Genomic DNA, 12,076 nt, shown 5'->3' with positions numbered 1-12,076 from the left:
GGGCGCATTTCCTTCTGAACTCCGAAATCAAAGGTATTTTAAGAAGGGCAGAGTGATGGGGTTGGGACATCCTGAACACTTCTGGGTAAAATCAGTTTCTAGTGACCTGAACTGATGGGGGAGAACAGCAATTTGGGAACCATGGCAGGTGATTTGCCAGGACCTTTTTGGTTTTCTGAGAGAGGGTGTAGGTAGAAAGAAGAGATGAGGGTAAGGGCATGGAGGAGGGGTGAGGGCTCACTCTCTTCTCTGTTCTTGCAGGAGGGAGGGAGCAGCTGGGAGGTTGCTGGGCAGGATATCAGTCTTTTCTTTGGGAAAGTCAACAGCCTTTACCCTGTGTTTTTTTTTCTTTCTCTTAATTCAAAGGTAATTCAATTATTTGTTGAAAATTCAGAGACTATAAGGCAGATTGTAATTATCCCCATCACCACCTGACCCTGATATGACTGTTATCATTTTGAAGTGGAGACTAAAATGTTGCATAAATAATTTTTTTCCTTATCAAATTTGAATATACAGTGTATACCCTTTTACTTAACATATTGGCTATCAGTTTTCTTAATTGAACAATTAAAAAATAATGGCCAGAGAGTGATATCACAGAAATGGTGAAGTATGTTGTTCCTGACTTCATTCCCCATCTCAAGAACAACTAATAAGTATTCAGGAATGTGATACCACTGAGAGAATCCTGGAGCATGGCGGGGAGGCTGAAGCACCCCCTGTGCTGTAGACACCCAGACAGACTTCATTAGAAGGGTAAGAGAAGCAGCTTCACATTGACCACATTGCCCCTCACCCAGACCAGTGCAGCACCAGGCAAAGAGATGTCCCCTGAGCCTCTGGCTCCTCCAGTGGGGGAAGAGAACCTGGTGGGGGGTGAGGGAGAAAACCACCCCGGCTTTCCAGCATTGGGTTTGCTTTGTGGGAGCCACTACTCTGATCTTGCATGATGGAGATTGCAGGGGAATCTTCAGGATCAACCACTGGGAATCTGACTGTGACAGAGAAGGGGGGAGGGGTGAGCAAGAGGATGGCACTTATAACAACCAGCATGTGGGTCTTGGCAAATGGGGTTCATACCCGAAGTACCCAGTAGTAATCCCAACCACTGGTTTTGCTCATCTGCAGAACCAAGTTGGAGGCTCACTCTGACCAAGAAACTTGGTGGGGTGCAGATATGCCCGATTCTGATCCTTGAATAAGTTTTGCCAGCCCTACAACCTGGTTTGTCTACCCAGACAAGGAGCTGAATCACAGCCCTACCCCCTGTGGAGAGTGTCTTCCAGCCCCAACGTCCAGCCCTATCTTCCACCAGAAAGGGTGGTGACAACTGGAAGCTGTGTGGCCTGGTGATGATCCAGCCAAGAGGTTGGTGGGCAAAGCTGATCACCCCCAGAGCCAAGTTGATACCAGGCATGGTGGGTCCCTATGCTATGCCCAAGCAAGGGAATTAATTCATAGCCATAACTGTAGCTCCCATCCCCTTCCAACCAGAGAGACTGTTTGGGAAATTTCACCCAGGCAAGGAGTCTAATTTGTAGCCCCACTCATTGCTGAAGACAGCCTTAAGCCTGTCTGACCAGAGAACCTAACCAGAGCACATGGGAAGCTGCCCATTCATAGCCCTACATAGAGTGGCACTTGAACAAAGAGCAAAACTCATGGCTTCCCTTATCTGCAAGGCAAAATCAGTGACCTCACCTGATCAGGGAATTAAGTGCACACTCTGGCCTGAATGGGGCTCCCAAACAGTGAGCTATATGAGCTCTGGGTCCCATCATGTTGCCTGCCAGGGCAGGGAAGCTAATTCACAGACCCAACTATTGCTGATTATAGTACCCAATTCCAACTATCTAGTAAGCCTGACCAGAGAATCCATCCTACTGCAGAGCCCATTCTACTTCCTCACTTGGGTAGGGAACCAAGCCAGCAGTCCTATCCAACCAGCTGTTCTCAGCCAGATGTGCACTCCCCCCAACCCATCCTCAGAATTCAAACAGTTGCCTCACCCCAAAATAGACCACAGTAGCACGTTCCACCTGTCCAAGGACATTACCAACAGACACACTGAGAAACCCAGACCAAGCTGACTGGTGAAAAATTGTTTCTGCCAAAGCAAACCTATAAAGTGTGAAAGAGGTGTCCGATTACTCATATTGCACAAATATCAACATAAGGAATCAATGATCACAAAAATTTAGGTAAATATGACACCACCAAAGGAAACTAATAAAGCTCCAATAACTGACCCTAAAGAAATGGTGATCAGACAAAGAATTCAAAATAATCCTCTAAAGGAAGTTTAATGAACTACAAGAAAACACAGAAAACCAAATGAAATTAGGAAAACAATGCATGAACAAAACAAGAGGTTTGACAAGGTTTGCAACCTTCAAGTAAACAAACACTAAAACAGAACTCCTAGGGTTGAAAAATACAATAAATGAACTGAAGAATGCACTAGAGTTTCAAAGGTAGACTCAACTATGCAGAAAAAGAATTGGTGACCTGGACGATAAGACATTAGAATAACCCTCAGAGGAATTCATTACACTCAGCAGAACAAAAAGAAAAAAGAACAAAAGACAGTTTAAAAAGCCTCCAGAATTATGGGACACAAGGAAAAGAAACAATATTTTCAATATGGGAGTTGCAGAAAGAGAAGAGGAAGAAAAGGGACAGAAATTATATGTAAAGAAATAATGCCTGAAAATTTTCTGAGTTTGGAGAGAATTGGACATCCATTTCTATGAGGCCCAAAGGATGCCAAATAGATTGAGCCCAAATAAGGCTGCACCAAGACATTATAATTCAGTTGTCAAAAGTCAAAGACAAATAATTTTAAGAACAGCAAGAGAAAAGGGAGAAGTTATATATAAGGAAACCCCCATAAGAATACTGGTGGATTTCTCAACAGAAACTTTTCAGGTCAGGAGAGAATGGGATGACATATTCAAAATATTGAAAGAAAGTAACCATCAGCTAAGAATTCAATACCTGGTGAAGCTGTCCTTCAGAAATGAAGGAGGGATACAGACTCCCAAACAAACAGAAGCTGAGGAAGTTCATTACCACTAGACCTGCCTTAGAAGAAATGCGAAAGGGAATTCTCTGAGTGGAAGTAAAAGAGCACTAGCTAACATCATAAAAATATTTTAAAAGTAGTGTAAATCTCACTGGCAATGTTAAGTGTATAGTCAGAGTTAGATTCTGCAATATGGCAATAGTGGTGCATAATTTATTTACAGATCTAGCTCAAAAGTTTAAAAAAAGAACATAGAAAAAAATAACCATAGCTACAATAATCTGTTATTAGATACAGAAGGTAAAAACATGTAAATTTTAACAGCAGCAACCCAAAATGTGAGGCAGAGGAGAAGTAAAAGTGTAAAGTTTATGAATTCTCTTGAAGTTAAATTGTTATCAGTTTAAAATAGGGTGTTTTAAGTTCAAGGTATTTTATGTGAGCCCCATGGCTTTCTCAGAAGGGAAAATCCTGTAGTAATTACACAGAAGAATATGATAAAGAAGTCAAAGCATATTGATACCCAAAGACATCAAAACACACAAAAATTACAGCAGGATAAGAACCAAAGAACAATGGATCTACAGAACAACCAGAAAAATTTAACACAATGGCAACAATAAGTCCTTACCTATCAATAATCACTTTAAACATAAAAAGATTAAATTCCAACAATATTCTGCTTACAAGGGACTCACTTTAGCCTTAAAGACACACATAGACTGAGAGTAAAGGGATGGAAAAAGACATTTCAAACAAATGGTAACCAAAGAAAAGCAAGGGTAGCTATACTTATATCAGACAAAATAGACTTTAAACTAAAAATGGTAAAAAGAGACAAAGGTTATTATATAATGATATAGTGGTCAATACATCAAGAAGATACAGCATTTGTAAATGTTTATGTACCCAACATCAGAACACCTAAATACATAAAGCAAAAACTTTAAAAAGCGAAATAAGCAGTAATACAATAATAGTTTGGAACTTTAATACCCTACTCTCAACAATGGATAGATAATGCAGACAGCAGATCAATAAGGAAACAGTGGATTTGAACAATACTGTAGACCAAATGGACCTAACATGCATACACATAACATTCTATCTAGCAGCAGAATACACATTCTTCTCAAGTGCACATGGAATATTTTCTAGGATATCATAGGTTAGACCACAAAACAAGATTTAGTAAATTCAAAAGAAGAATGAAATCATATCAAGTGTCTTCTCTGACTGCAATGGCATAAAACTAAAAATCAAAAACAAGAGGAAAACCGGAAAATTCACCCACACATGGAAGTTAAACAATACTCTTTTGAACAACCCATGGATCAAAGAAGAAGCTAAAGTAGAAATAAAAGTGTTTCTTGAAACAAACAAAAATGTAAATATAACATACCAGACCTTATGGGATGCAGCAAAAGCAGTTTTTAAAGGAAAGTTCATAGTAATAAATGACTACATTAAGAAGCAAGGAAAAATCCCAAATAAATGACCTAACTGTATACCTTAGGAACTAGAAAAAGAAGAATAAACAGCCCAAGGTTAGCATAAGAAAGGAAATAATACAGATTAGAGCAGAAATAAATGAAATAGAGAACAGAAAGACAATATAAAAGATTAACCAAACTAAGAGTCTTTGAAAGGGTAAACAAAAATGATAAACCCTTAGCTAGGCTAACCAAAATAAAAGGAGAAGGGGTCCAAATCAGCAAAATTATAAATGAAAATGAGACATTACAACTGATACCACAGAAATTCAAACCATCATAAGAGAGGCTACTATGAACAACTATATGACAACAAACTAGACAACCTAGAAGAAATGGAAAAATTCTTAGAAACATGCAACTACCAAGACTGGATCAGAAAGAATTAGAAAATATGATTAGACCAATTACTAGTAAGGAGAATGAGTCAGTAATTAAAAATCTTCTAATGAACAAAAGCCCAGGACCAGATGGCTTCATTGATAAATTTTACCAAATATTTGAAGAATTACCATCAATCCTTCTCAAACTCTTCAAAAAAATCAAGAAGAAGGGAACACTCCCAAACTCATTTTCCAAGGCCAGCATTATCTGATACCAACATCAGAAAAGGACATTAGTAGAAAAGAAAGCTATAGGCCAATATTCCTGATGAGTATAGATGCAAATTTCTCAATAAAATACTAGCAGACTAAATTCAGCACATTAAAAGTATCATTCACTGTGGGTTAAGTGGGGTTTATTCTGGAATGCAAAGATAGATCAACATACCTCAATCAGTCAATATGATACATCACATTAATAGAATGAAAGAAAAGAATCCTATGGTTATCCTAATAGATACAGGAAAAAAGTTGATAAAATTCAACATCCATTCATGATAAAAACTCAACAAATTACATGTAGAAAGAATATATCTCAACATAATAAAAGGCACATAGGACAAACCCACAGCTAACATCATAGTCAATGTTGCACATGCTGCCCTGAGTAATGACAGTCCCCATGCCATAGCATTCTTCAGGCTCAGAACCTGGAAAGAAGGGCTGACTTCTTTCCTGGATTTGAATGTGCTTTCTGTGCTAAATATTTAGACCACTTATTGACCCAACGCAGTGAGTATTAAGTGATCTCTAAATTTTGTTTTAGTAATTAAAGACTTTATGTGCATCAAAATTACCCAGACTTCAAATAGGCAACAAAATTGGAACTTGAATTTTAGTTATCTTGCTTCTGCCCTGTTCTCTAGAAACAAGTGAAGCAAAGTATGAGGAGCAACCAAATCCTGGGTGGTCCATGGCACTGGAATAGTAGTTGACTGGATGTACATCATTGGTAAATCCTTCTCTTCCATGAAGCTCTCCTTGAATTCCTGTCCTTCAGCCAGATGCAAGAGATTGTCTCCTCCGATGTTTTGCTGACATTTTGATGCCAGTTTTTCTTTTATTGAAAGTCTTTATGTACATATTTCTACAAACCTCTTACAGAAGAGGCTTTGTATTATTTTTGTGTCTCCCTTAACATCTAATATAGAACCTTTTACGTAGTAAGTACTCAGTGTTTGTCAACTAAAGAGGTATATGCTTTGGACACAATCACAAGAAATGAATGTGTACCATCAAGACTCAACACTATAATCCTGACCAGTGAATGACAACTGTTATTTATTCTTCAGATATTTAATGGCAATACTGATAATGAGACCTTTTAGATTCCTTTTAAGAGTCTTCGATATGTTACTTTTTAAATGTCCATTCTCTAGAAAAAACTATGGCCAAGAGCAATTGAGAGTGTCCACTTTTATTTTTTTTCTTCCAAATTGGTATATAAGCATGCATTTGCAAACATACTGTTTTCTGTGTTCTGCTTGTGTTTGAGGGTAGTTATCATTTAGAATTCTTCCACCTGCTTCCAGATGTCAAAAGGGGGAGGTGGATTGCTCTTGAGAGCTCATCAATTCTGCTTCGGTGGACTCTGGAAAGATGTATGATGTAAATTTTCTTTTGAAATCTTAAATTGTTCACAAACTGTGGCAATGCTTGCTTTATTTGAACATGTTGGGATGATGGGATGGCAGTAATTTGAGTTAGAAATTCTGTCCAGCAGAAGCTGGACATAAAAAATGAGCATATGCCTGCCTGGTGGTAAGCTCTTTTTGGAAGAATAAGCTTGTTTTTGTGTGCACAACAAGGAAATGGGGGTGGTGAAGACATCCAGGATAAGACAAGTGGTGATTGACAGCCCAGCTGGTGGAGATGGGTAATTGGAAATTCATGGCACATAAATCTCCCAACACTTATCTTGAAGCACAGGAAGAGAGGAGATCTGAGCATGGGAACGTTTAACTCTTTCAAAAGGATCTAATAATGTAGCAAATCTTTAAGTTCTTCATTTTAACTTTAATTAAATTATGGTTTTCTGTCTTGGAGAGATAAATGCATTCTGCTTAAGGAAATGACTCTGGGTGAAGTAAATGGGAATCTACAGAGCTGTTACAGAAGTTCTTCATTTGTTAGTTTACTTAGAATACACAGTCCCATCCCACGGGTCCCCTTCCTTTGTTTCCTCCTCTCTTGATGGGTTTCTGGTTACTCTGTGTACAGTGATGTCTCCTTTATGTGTCTTAGCTTTCTAATTTCCAAACTAGCGTTTTATAAAATGAGGTGGCATTAGATCATTAGCAAATAATGTGGATTAAAAATAGCATAGTGTAAGGGACATTTGCCATACTTGTTGAAGTCTCATGCTTTTTCTGATGATTTGATTTTTGGTTCAACGTCTTTGAGCTGGACAGCTACCTTTCATTATCTTCCTCGTGATAACCCATTAGCCTATTAAAGATAGTGATTAAGTTATCCCTTCTAATTTTCTTTTTCTAAGTCAGACAACCCCATAGAGCATACATGATTAAAATTTTTTAATCCCAACAAAGTGGAGTGCTTTGGATTTGTCAGGGTATGAGTGAGATTGGTAACCTCAGAGTGTCCACTTTGTATCTGAACTTACTCCTTTCTGTAAGTGGGATGGGTCTTTGAAAGGAATGAATATATTTTTATCAGCTGGGCTTCCACTGTCTCTGCTCCATTTTTGTTAATATGAAGACACTTATCTAATCTTGGTGTCTTGTATGCTTGAAGATATGTGGCTACATCTGTGTTATTTCTGGCTGGCAAAGTGTTGCATCTGTTGCAATGCCAGAGTTCCTGCTGGTGAACAGAGCTACACTGTAGGGGGCCAGCTCCCTAGATGACTTCCCAGCTTCCATGAACATACTCCCCTGACATCTGGCTGAGGCCTAAAAAAGGGAATAAAGATTGGAGAGGTACACTTGGGTACACAGACAGAAATAAGAGTAGTTATGATGGTGGGGTATAGAATGGGTTAATCAACCTGACGGAATGCATTGAGTCTTGGAAGTGTTTACTTGTGTTATGCATCCTTGGAAATACCCAAGAAGGACAAACAGTGGTCCCTGATGACCCGAAGCCAGGAAGCCAAGGTTATTGTGTGAGCTCTTCTAGGAGCCAACTTAGTTACCTGGATTGAACTAGATTTTTAAGATGAGTTGGGAAAGGGTTGGACTAGATAATAAAGTAGGGACGAAAATGCCATAAACTTTCTTGCCCTTTCCAAAGGCTATTAAGGCTACTTTATGATTCTGATGTGTGAAGAATATGTTATCTCACACAATGCTCCTTGCTGTGCACAGAGGAAGTAGACAATAGATACATATGGATTGACTTGATTCAGTGTGGAGTGAGATAATGGCGGGGGTGGGGGGGTGGATAACAAGGAATGGGGGAAGACTTATATTTGACAATCACAGCAAGAAACCTTTAGTAGAAGTGATTATCAAGCTTTTAAAACCATGTTTCATGTCTTAAAAAGCACTGTAATTAATATATGTCTCTTCAGTGAAGGAAACAAAAAGCCACATCTTCACGGAAACAACATCAGCGGCAGCTGTCAGCTCTACAAATACAGGCTTTATATGGGAAGGCTTCCGGGTTCAGTGGTAGGTTAAGTTCATTTTTGTCACCCTTAAGATTTGTTGTGATATGTAAAGCCTTTGATGGCCCCCATATCTACAGAAAGAAGTCCAACTCCATAGCCTGGCCCATTTCAACCTTCACAAACTGTCATTAACCTGTCTTTCTGCTCCTCATCCCATTCATTCAACAGATATTAACTGACTCTATGTGCTACGTGCTAGGTCTTGTACAAGAAGTTCAAGATTTGGATTCAAAGAGAGTTTCCTGTTGTCAGTGAACGAACATTCTAACAGTGCAGGAAAACATGAAACAAATCCATACAATTAATGCTGAAATGTTGTAAGAGTGATTTCTACAAGGTGAAAATGTGGTTCATAGACATGTCATACATTTTCAAGTTCTTTTGCTCATTGTATGTCCTATGCCCAGAATGTTGTTTCTCTTGCAGCAAAATACAACTTTTCAATCAAGTCCACACTCAAGTCTGAAGGTGACTTTTTAGAAATTGTCGTGGACTCTTCCCATTGGTGTTTGTGTGGGAGTTTGGGTGTGCACTTTCTGTGTCACTAGGTCAGTGTTCCCCACTACATGTGGGGTGGGGACTTCCAAGGCAGAGGATTTGTCTTGTTCACTTTTGTGAAGAGTAGGAGCTTAATGAGAGTTTGCAGGCTTGCAAGCAGGCTGTTATGGCGGACTTGGCAATTGCTGTGCCCTCTGTCTAGAATATGTCCTCCTAACTCTTTGAATTAATAGCTCAGTCTCAGAGAGGCCTCTGACTCCCTTATCTAAAATAGAGCCTTCTTGGGGTGCCTGGGTGGCTCAGTTGGTTAAGCATCTGACTCTTGATTTCAGCTCAGATCGTGATCCCAGGGTCATGGAATCGAGCCCCTCAGGTTCCGTGCTCAGCGTGGAGTCTGCTTGAGATTCTCTCTCTCCCTCTCCCCCTTCCCCTGCTCTGTCTCTCTCAAATAAATAAACCCTTAAAATAAAATAAAATAAAATAGAGCCTTCTCTTTATCCAAGTTTCTCTTTATCACTTTGTCAGCTATGTTGTTTCATAGCATGCATCTCTATGTGAAAACTCTCTCTTATTTGCTTTTTTCTTTTGCTACCAAATGTCCACTCTCTAAGAGCAGGGATCTTGTTTGTCTGGTTCACTGCTGGGTTACTTGCACCCAGAATAGTGACAGACCCAATAGAAAGGCCTCAGTATGTATTTGTGTAATACATGAAAGACATTTCATTTCCTTTTTACCTGGTTTGTGTTTCTGGTCAAGCATATGTTTTTATTATTAAAAAATGAGCCATTCACAGTTTTTCAGAGTGTTTTCTTCTCTCTCTGGGCTTGAGTTCTTCTGCTTCCTTGAAGATAGTGGCAGCCAGATGATGCTTCTCTTTGGCCACATTCAGCTCTGTGCCACTGACCGTTCGTGGAGTTTTTCTGAGCAAGTGCCCCACAGAAAGTGAGTTCTGTCTGAATCATGGAGGCCTTAACCCTCCCCTCCTGTGCTTTTGGTGGCTGGCAGCCTGGTGTCAAGGTTGGGCTTCTTGAACGCCTTTGTCTTTCTCAGCTGTTTATCTCCGTTGAGTCAGCTGGCCAACCCTAATATATGAATTACATTTGAGAAGGAAGAGAAAAAGTTTCTTCTTTCCTCAAGGACCTCTGACTGCTTCTTAGGGAATAAGGGCATGGAGTTGAGGAGAGAGGATGGGTATAGATGGCAAGGGGAGAGAGAATACTGTAGTGGATAAGCATGTGCCTGGGAAATGCTGGGGTTCCAACCACTTGAGTGTAGTGAGTACAGAAGGCCCTGCTCACTTTGCCCTAATTCTGGGTCTGCAGCTCTCTGCCAACCAGTCATCCTTACTTTGACCACCCTCTTCTCTGTAGTCTAGAGATGGGCAGTGGGGTAAGGGGTACAGAACTAGCTTTGCTGGATGCTGAATCCAGTGCCACTCTTCAGTGGGGGCAGTTATACCTACTGTTCTCAGCCTTGGGACTCAACAACTTAACAAGCCAGTTACGCTATTATTATTGTATCCCTCTGCTGAGAGAGCTTATAATGTGCTGCGATTACAGGGGAACGGGGAATCACAACGATTAAAATGTCAGATGTCATAACTGGATCATCTTTGTGGGCCTCATAGTATGTTGTGTGTGTGTGCACACACACGTGTATTTTAGGTTAAGCTGTAAGTACAAGAATCCACAAAATCCCCCACCTCTTCCCATAGAGCCCAAAGAAACACTAAATCCCTCAGTGTACAGCCAACTCTGTGGAACCTTCTAGAATTCCATTGGCACATCCTAATGAAATGTCTGTGTGAACTTCTCTAGTCTCTGCTTTGGGGATGGAGATACACACACACACAAACACAGATACATAGATACGTACATACCATAATCCTCTCACCATAAGAAAATATGGTTGCCTTGTTTTTCACTGGTGATCATCAGTTAGTGGTACGAACTGCCTAACAAAAGGCCGAAGTATTTTTCTGTGAAGTTTTAAAATACTATTGGATAGTATTCAAATCTCCTGGTGGTTTTATGTCACAGAAACTGAAGTTCTAAGGAAGAAATGGCCTTTGTCTGTAGCATGGCTACATAATGAACTAGAGTAGCATTTAGTCAGCTGAAAAACTCTGGCAGTTTATTGTGTAGATGTAAATTATAATTATCTACCTAGCCTTTTTTCATGTTAAGCTTGTTATTGAAAAGGTTGTTTTATTTCCTAAGTTTTTTTTTCCTTCAGTCTTGGCACCATTTATGTGTATATTAAGTTTAATTTAGGGAAAAGAAGAAAAAATTGCTAAAACCAATTGGTAGAAATCACCCCTTTGTGGAATATTATCTAACCTCTATAGTAGCATAGAAAGCGCTGCATTTACAAACAGTCTCTACATTTATAAACATTTGTTTTATGCTGGCAAGAAAATCCAAACAGAACTCATAGACCTACTTTGAATGAGAAATAGTCTCAAGTTGGAATTTATTATTATAATCACTGTTTTTATTAATCATTTAACAATTGTATAGTGTTGATTAATTATCTGGCAGCGTTATGTTAATAAGACTTCAGGGAAGGGAAAGAAGTCATTTCACATATGTGGGTTTCGTTTAATTTTATTCACCAAAATGGTGTTTACTTAATAACAACTATGGAAATAAGCACAGATTCAGGTTTTGTCAACTTCTGTTTTAGTGCAGAGCTAATGAACAGAGTGGGTGCTTGCGGAAAAATAGGTTGGTAGAGCTAAACAGGGTATGAGTCACAGGGGTGTGTTCTGGCCTCATTAGAGTGTTTGCAGTTTGGATTAAAGATGTTTAGCTTCTACCATAGTGTGATGTGTCCATGGATGCTTGGTCAAAGTGAATTAATGAGGAGGATCGAGAGCCCCTGTGTAATTTTAAATTTTTGCTGATTCTTAATGCACAGATGAGGAAACCCCTTTAAGTGGAAATCAGTTTACTGAAGAATTTATTTATAAATGTGGAGGTAAAAATTTATTTTTAAACTAGAATTGATCTGTTGGTGCTAGTTTTTAAATTGTATTGTTTT

The 12,076-nt window shown here is 39.2% G+C and overlaps 1 protein-coding gene across 5 annotated transcripts in view; it reads left to right on the top strand.

Annotated features, from left to right (window-relative positions):
- FAT3 (FAT atypical cadherin 3) overlaps window positions 1-12,076 on the top strand; it is a 660,968-nt gene that overhangs the window by 77,168 nt on the left and 571,724 nt on the right. The window lies entirely within an intron of this gene.

The sequence above is a fragment of the Phoca vitulina genome, unplaced genomic scaffold, assembly GCF_004348235.1.
Source record: "Phoca vitulina isolate PV1807 unplaced genomic scaffold, GSC_HSeal_1.0 scaffold34, whole genome shotgun sequence".
In the NCBI taxonomy this organism is placed as follows: domain Eukaryota; kingdom Metazoa; phylum Chordata; class Mammalia; order Carnivora; family Phocidae; genus Phoca; species Phoca vitulina.
The sequence above is the reverse complement of the archived record's forward strand: the minus strand, read 5'-3'. Positions and strand labels throughout refer to the sequence as shown.